General features: G+C 39.7%; 1 pseudogene across 1 annotated transcript; it reads left to right on the forward strand.

The window, feature by feature from the left end:
• The first annotated feature begins 2158 nt into the window (after positions 1 to 2158).
• LOC103735448 lies at positions 2159 to 4320 on the forward strand (annotated as a pseudogene). The gene is made up of 2 exons (XR_001872470.1): positions 2159 to 2230; positions 3562 to 4320. The product of XR_001872470.1 is annotated as a prohibitin pseudogene (transcript).
• The last annotated feature ends 3943 nt before the right edge of the window (positions 4321 to 8263 follow it).

The raw sequence follows: 8263 nt of genomic DNA on the forward strand, positions 1-8263 counted from the left end.
GTCTGACAGTATACTTGGTGCATTCCATCAATGTTTTACTGAATGGAGCTAGGTATTCTGTCTCCAAATGTGCCAAATATCTCCTGTAGCATCCCCAGTGGGTCACCCATCTGTGGTGGGAATGGATAGGACCTGTGGTCTGCTCCTAACTAAGAGAAAGTAGCACCAGCTTCAAGACATTGCCTTATGTTGCCTTACACGGGTTTTTCAAATGTAATTAAGGTTGCCAATCATTGACTTTGAGTTAATCAAGAAGCATTTTGCCCTAAGTATACCTCACCAAATATACTGATGGGGGCTTTAGTACTTCTTAAAACTCAGACTTGGGTCAGCAAAGGAACTCACTCCTCAAGGCCCTGAAAATAAATAAATAAATAAATAAATAAATAAATAAATAAATACCACCATGTGCTCTACAGCTGCATTTTTTTTTAAAAAAGAATGTTTTCCATATCCACATCCACATGTGTTTCAAAGGGGAGACAATATTGGATAAGATCACCAAACTAGCCAAGGCATTGATTACAGCTTTGTAAGATACCAAGCAGAGGGCCCAGCTAAGCCATGAAAACTGTGAGATAATAAATGGGTGTTTCAAGTCTGGCTTTTTATGTAACTTCACAGAAAGCTGTTCTCATTGAAAACTAATACACTAAACATGGACATAAAAATGTCTTTTTTAGTTATTCTCCTAAATACTTTGCAAGTCTTGGTTATTTTTGCCATCTTCTTCCTGATGTCATTTTTGTGTGTGTGTGATTTTACTGCTGTGAATATTTTGCTCCCTTTTCTGGAACGATTTATAAGATTTAAATAGTTGTGCTCATTGAGGAAGTGCCTGACAGACCACTCATGTTGGAGAGGTATCGATTCCTTTGTCCCTAGCCCCTTTCTTCCTTCCTAAAAGCAAAGGCAGTGTGACTCAGGTCGAGAGTAATCTTTAAAATCTTTGTCTCTTTCCAACCCCTCTTGCATCTGTAGTCTCTTGTCTAGGATCAGGAAGTCTTCTTTGAAATTTAAGAAGCTCTAAAGCCTATGGTTGTTGTTATGTGTAGGCAGAAATACAGAGCATTAGAGTGCCTGTTATTCCTTTATAGGGGTCAACATTTCCTAAAGCCCCTTGTAAGGCTAGGAGGATAGCATAGTCAGTAAAAGGGTTGCCTTGCAAACATGAGGACCTGAGTTCAACACCTACAACCCATGTAAAAGTAGAAGTAGATGTGGTGACATGTGCTTATAATCTCAGCACTGAGGAAGCAGTGACAGGTAGTTCAATAAGACCCACTGGCCAATCATTCTTGCCTACAAGACAAGTTCTAGGCCAGTGAGAGGTTCTGTCTCAAAACAGAAATGATGGATGATGCTTGAGGAATGATACCCAAGGTTGGCTTTGACCACTATGTGTATGCGCACACACACACACATGTGCTCCTGCATGTACAGGAAAACACACACATACACCTCCTTGAAAACATAATTATAACTTCTCAATAGTATCTTACAATGGAGAGTAAAACATTCGGATATTGCTTCTAAAAATCTCCTTGATTTACTGATAAGAAACAAAGGTCATTAGAGGTCAAAAATGTGTCTCTAGGTGGCACGTCTAGTAAGTAATGTAAGTAACTTGATAAAGAACCACCAACCCCAGACACCTCTCCATATTACAGACTCTAGCAAGAGCCTTGAACTCACCCTTGGAGATGGAGTGTTTCTCAGAGGAAGTGATTACCTTGGAGGAATCTTAAAAGACAAGAAGAAAGTAAGTATAATCAAGGAAGAAAAGTAGGCATAACCCAGAATAAGAGATGAAAGGGGCCATTGTGAAGGAGACAATTAAGGAAGTCCATTTGATGGACAGAAAGATGTGTGAGATATGGCACGAATCAGAGACAAAGAGGCAGGCCCAAGATGTGCCATGGTTGACAATACATGACATGACAGATAGGTTGAATTTCACAGTGGTGGGGTTGGAAGTCACTGAGGAAGCCTGTATGAAAGGTGAAAAGATCAAACTTGAAATGAAATTCTATTTAAAATGCTTTTGCACTAATTGGTCTCCTTGAACTGAGGAAGTCTATGACCAAGGAAATATTAGAAAAATGGGTTCATAGCAGTTCAGAGTCACACAGGACACTGTTACTCCTGCTCAATCAGAATGACCATCATGACTGTGTTACCTCTGGGACACCTGTTGAATCCTTCCACCATTTATAGCCCTGAGAATTCAGTAGTCCTTAATAACTAGTTGGAGAATGGGTGGATGCCTGTCTGCTTGTTTGAGCTTATGGCAGTGTTGTTTACTTGGGCTGTTTCCTACAGTATCCCAAAATGTCCCTTGGAGACAATGAGAGATAAAACAGAGGAATGTGAGGTGTGGGTCATACACTTGAGCACCACACTGTAAATAGTGCCACCCAACACCTGTATGTAGGGATGCCATAATCCTCTGAGTTCTATATGTGATTGTTTTGAAAACAACCTGTGAACAATATGTTGAAATGGAGCTCTAAAAACAAATAAAGATTCTCCAACCAAGTAGCAAAATAAAACATTTACAGTAAAAAGCTATGTAATTGAAAAGATTGTGTTTCTATTATACATATTGATATTAAAAATAACTAAGAGTGAAAATACAAGAAAGCTCCTCCATGAATTCAACCAAGAAGAAAGATGACCATTAGAAACATGACTAGAGAGATGGCTTAGAAGGGAGTGTCACTTACTGTGCAAGCATGAGGACCCGAGTTCAGATCCAAGCTCCTACATAAAAAGTTGGGCATAGTTGTGTGTCTGTAACCCCAGCATTGTGGAGAGCAGAGATACCAGGTTCACTGCAGCTTGCTGGATGCCAGCCTAGCTCCGGGTTCAGTGACAGACCCTGTCTCAAAGTAATAGGGTGGAGAGTGATAGAGAAGAACACACATTCTCCCCTCCCTCCACACATGTGTCAAAGTGTATGCACCTGCACACATGTGCATATACTACAAAAAAAAACACATGCACATTCCACTGAAGCCAAATGATTTTATAACTATTATCATGGCACATGTTCATTGTAGACTTGACTTTTCCTCAGGATTCTTGTATATCTCTGTCTCTCCTATGAGCTATAAGATATTTCACTGAACTGTGTCATACAGACATATTAAATTTAGTCTTCTAAAACTGACTGTATGCTCTCCCTATTGGTCTTCTTATAATCTTTGGTATAACTGAGCATATCACTTGCATTGCTGTCACCCCACCAGGAACTAGTTAGTCCTCCCAATATTGCAAAACTAGCCCCCAGTCCTGCCGACTTTGACCTCTATGGATTTTACATTTCTATTGCCTTTCTTACTTTTCATGGTCCCTGCCTTAGATCAGGCTCTTAACACCCTCACCTAGGTTTTCTTCTTAGTCAATTAGGTGATCTTTGTGAACACAGTTGTTCTCTTACTAGTTATCCACCACCATCACCAGAAATGACCTTTAAGATTGCATATTTTGAATTTATGTGGAGGTCGGAGTGAATGCAGGTGTGAGTGTGTCCAGCATTGCCAAAGTGTTTGAGTCCAGTTTGGCCTGGCCTTAACCATTGCAGGAGGTGTGGTGAGCTCTGCCTTGTATAATGTGGATGCTTGGTACAGAGCTATCATCTTTGACTGATTCCGTGAGGTACAAGGACATCGTGGTAGGGGAAGGGACTCACTTTCTCATTGGGTACAGAAACCAATTATCTTTGACTGATGCTCTCGACCACAGAATGTACCAGTTATCACTGGTAGCAAAAATTTGCAGAATGTCAACATCGCATTATGCATCCTTTTCTGGCCCATTGCAAGCCAGCTCCCTCAGATCTACACCAGCATTGGACAGGGCTATGATGAGCAGGTACTGCTGTTCTATCACAGTGGAGATCCTCAAGTTAGTGGTGGCTTGCTTTGATGCTGGAAAACTCATCACCCAAAGAGAGCTAGCGTCCAGACAGGTGAGCGGAGAGCAGCAACCCTTGGGGTCATCCTGGAAGACATTTCCCTGACACATCTGACCTTCGGGAAGGAGTTCACAGAAGTGGTGGAAGCCAAGCAGGTGGCTCAGCAGGAAGCAGAGAGGATGAGATTTGTGGTGGAAAAGACTGAGCCGCAGAAGAAGGCAGCTGAGAGTGACTCCAAAACAGCTGAGCTGATCGCCAAACCCCTGGCCACCACGGGCGATGGCTTGATTGAGCTGCACCAGCTGGAAGCTGCCGAGGACATAGCCTACCAACTCTCACACTCTTGGAGCATCACCTATCTGCCAGCCTGGCAGTCTGTCCTCCTACAACTGCCCATGTGAGGCCTGCCCTACCTGTACCCCCTCAGGTCAGCAGGGCCACAGCCCCGATCATTCTGATCACCATCTTCTTTCTGCCCCCACCCCATAAATCACTGTGAAATTTCATGATTGGCTTAAAGTGAAGGAAATAAAAGCAAAATCACTTCAGAGTCCTAATTATCAAATGAAACTTGTTTCATTGTTCTACTTTTTTCACCCAGTTCTCCACCCAGAATTGCCAAGTGCCTATGCCAACTGACTGAGTTCTTCGGGGCATTCTTATATTTTACCCTAGGCCCTGGCAACCAGCAAAAGGAAGGCAGGACAGTTGTGTAACGTATGGGACTGCAGCTGGCAGTACATGTAGATCTGGAGCCAGCATCTGTCATTTACTGAAGATTTGAGGACAGCAGCATGCACAGCTGGATCAACAAGGCAGCCCTTGTTTTTCTCAGCCATCTAAATTTACACAGATGCAGCTGGGAGGGTCAGAGAGGAAGTGGTCTATCTTAGCCATAAGGCCCATTCCTTCTAAGTGTGACCGGCAGAAGCAGGTGTGTGCAAGCCAGGTATAGAGTGAAGAATCTCCCTGTCAAGGTGGGTAGGCCAATTTTGCTGCCCTCCCCAGGGTCCCTAAACTGGAATGGACTTGGATAGTACCAGAGGCCTGGACTAAGATGTAAGCCCTGTTGAAGACTTCTTCTCTACTCCCTACTTTGGTGCCTCTCAAATACTCAACGGGATTCCAACTTGAAGGATTGCATCCTGCTGGGGCTGTGTACACCTGCCAAGGACTTGTGCATCATGTCTTCCCATTCCCTCACTCAGAGACTGCCCTTTTGAAGGTTGAATATGAGTCCCTGAATGATATAATGTTGGGAAAAAAGCAAACATGTCAACTGCTGTCGATAAAGGATACCCACACCTTCAAAAAAAGAATGCATATTTGCTCATTAAAAACAGTCAGCCACTTGATCATTGTATGTGAATAACCATTTGTCTGTTTTTTTTTTCCAGCATAGTTATCAAATAGTTCCTTCACTATGAAAGAAAAAAAAAAACTTTAATCTTTGGTTATACTTCCCTTTTGGGTGTTTAAGGCCATACAGTTGGCCCAGATAAACCAATTTATTTTTACTCTTAAGGCCATTTGAGGATCTGTTCATCAGGGGTCACATGGTCTTGGGAGGAGCCCCTTACTCTTTTAATAGTTCTGTCTATGTGAAGATAAGTCAAAGGTCCTACTTGACCATGGCTAGCTTCATTGGAAGCATGGAGGAAATGTTTCCTCTGTGTTGGCCCTCCTCTTTGTAGACAACATCTAAGTGTTATTAGCAAAAACAATGAGTCTTTCTGTAAGAAACAGTATACTTTTAAATGAAATGGAGATCTTTTTATAAAAATTCATTCAAGTTTATGTCTTACAGGGTTCAATATTATATAACTATTAATTCAACTGTGAACCTAAAAATTTTAAAGCCACTTTTGAAAGAGATGTATCTTTGCTCTGGAAATTGTTATTGAATATGTTAAAGCTGTAATGAAATGTTTCTTCTAAAAAATAAAAAAGAAATAAAAAAAACCCTACCTCATATCATAGATCAAAATAAATGCTTTTATTTTTTTTTAAATCCCTTAACTTAGAAAATAATTAGGCAACTTTGTTAATGACATTCTTCATAATCTATTTTCCACTTACTAGGCTATTATCTAACTGGTGAATAAGTTTTCATGATACCAGGGACTGCTTATTCTCTGGCCACTGATCATATTATTCTTGAACTTTCTCTGACCTTGTCTGCTGTTCTTTTAATGTACATGGATATCTTGTAGTCCCTGTGATAGCAGCAAAAAGGCAGAGAACAGCCACAGTAATCTTGCAACCCTAGAACCCTATGAAGACCCCTATAAGGTAACAGAAGACAAGATGTGACCATGCATCTTAGAGCCATTGTCAAACCTTGCTTTGGCAGCAGTTCAAACACTGTATTTCCCTAGCCTATCAAATTAATCATATATTTCTATTTTAAAGTAAATGATTGAAATATATTCTATAAATAGTGCTTATGTTTTCACATGCACTAACACTAAAAACTAATCTGATTTTATTCACTTGATAGTATCTATTAACTGATATTAATAATAATAAAATAATGACAAGAATTAGTATTCAAAACAAATTTAAGGGGGCTGGAGAGATAGCTTAATGGTTAAGAAAGCATGCTGCTTTTGTAGAGAATCTGAGCTGGGTTCCTAGCACTCATGTCAGAATGCTCACAACAACCTATAACTTCAGCTCCAGGCTCATCTTGTGCCTCTGTCATCCTCAAGGACCTGCACTCACATACACATAACCACTCCAACACACACACACACACACACACACACACACACACAATTAAAAATAAATCTGAAAACAATCTTTAGTAAATAAAATGATCTATTTAGTAATGAAATAAAAATCCATTTGCTGTAAGAATTATCTGTCTTTATTAAGGCCAAACATTGTATTTTTACTATGCTCTATGAGGTATCTTACATGCTGTTAACACTCCATGCAGCTCCAACCAGGAGTGATAATTAGGCTTCTTCATTCTGCTCATTAGCCAGAACTAAGGGTGTACATGCTAGTGAAATACAGTGACTGTTCCCATTTGCATAGTTGTACTCCTGACAAATCAAAAGCATACTATGTAATATTGGTCAAATAAAGTTTCACATTAAGTTCACAGGGAAAGGAAACAATTCTTAGGTAAAAATTAAAAGCCACAAGCTTTTGACCTCAAACCATAGTGAAAACATACACCATATTAAACAAGGTCACTTGAATATGTGAGCCAACCAGCAGCACTGGCTGTAACTTGGAAAGAGGAAAGGGCAGCCAAAATTTCTTCCCGCTGGATGGTGTTTGGTCTGGGTGTTACAAGAGAGTGCCGTATTCCAACACCATACAATTATTCCTTTGCCTGATTTATTGGATCCAGCTGAAAACACTTTTTAGTGCATTTGAAATGGGATACGTACTTATGGGGAAAAACGTGCATAGGAAGTGATGGGATTCCACATGAAGGGATGTGAAAGGAAGCCTGCCCTATGAGAAACAGTGACAGTCATGTGCCATTCTTCTGATGTCTATAAAAGAATGTTGAAATTATTTTGAGATACGAAAGGATAAATAATATCGAGATCTTGTTCAGTAAGTTGGATAGTTATGGTTCAGCTCTATTGAATAAGAGTAATTAATTCTTTAAGGATTTGGGGTAAAAAATATTTTTGTTGGTGTATTGGGTAGAAACAATAATTCTAAAATACCAAAGAGAGAGTTAATTGTCCAATCACTGTAATAAAGGAAAGTTTTTTAAGCAAGCATGTAATTTAAGCTTTTATGAGAAAATTGTCTGTGCTATATAAATTCAGCCTCTAGCTATGACTTCTCTAATGCAAGAGGATTTAGAGGACACTGTAATGTGATGGGGCAAATTTAAACTAGTGTCTCTCTTAATAGAAGCAAAAATGTGAGAAAAAGCCATATTGGAAATCCTGAGGGAAGGTTGTAGCCAACCTACATTGCCTAAAATCTGTGGAAGAAAATATGTTATCTTTTGGGGGAACAGACAATTGTAATTTATGAAACTTAATAAAAAGATTGCTAACCATATATCCAAGACAGTTGTTAGGATATATGGTTTAGCAGAATTTCATCTGGGGCTAATTCTAAGTAAAAGATTTTTAAGGAAGTTTGCAAATCTTTGAAAACAATTAGATTTTTATCTTTAAAATATGATAAAATACATCATTTGTATCATAAAATATATAAATATTAATAAATTTTTCCTAGCCTGGTGTTGTGGCACACACTTTTAACCTCAAAACTCATTAGGTGAAGGTAGGAAGATCACTGTAAGATTGAGACCAGCCTGGAGCTAGTTCCAAGCAAGCTGGAGCTACAGGAAAATACCGTCTC

Source organism: Nannospalax galili, unplaced genomic scaffold, assembly GCF_000622305.1.
Source record: "Nannospalax galili isolate Female #2095 unplaced genomic scaffold, S.galili_v1.0 scaffold155, whole genome shotgun sequence".
Taxonomy (NCBI): domain Eukaryota; kingdom Metazoa; phylum Chordata; class Mammalia; order Rodentia; family Spalacidae; genus Nannospalax; species Nannospalax galili.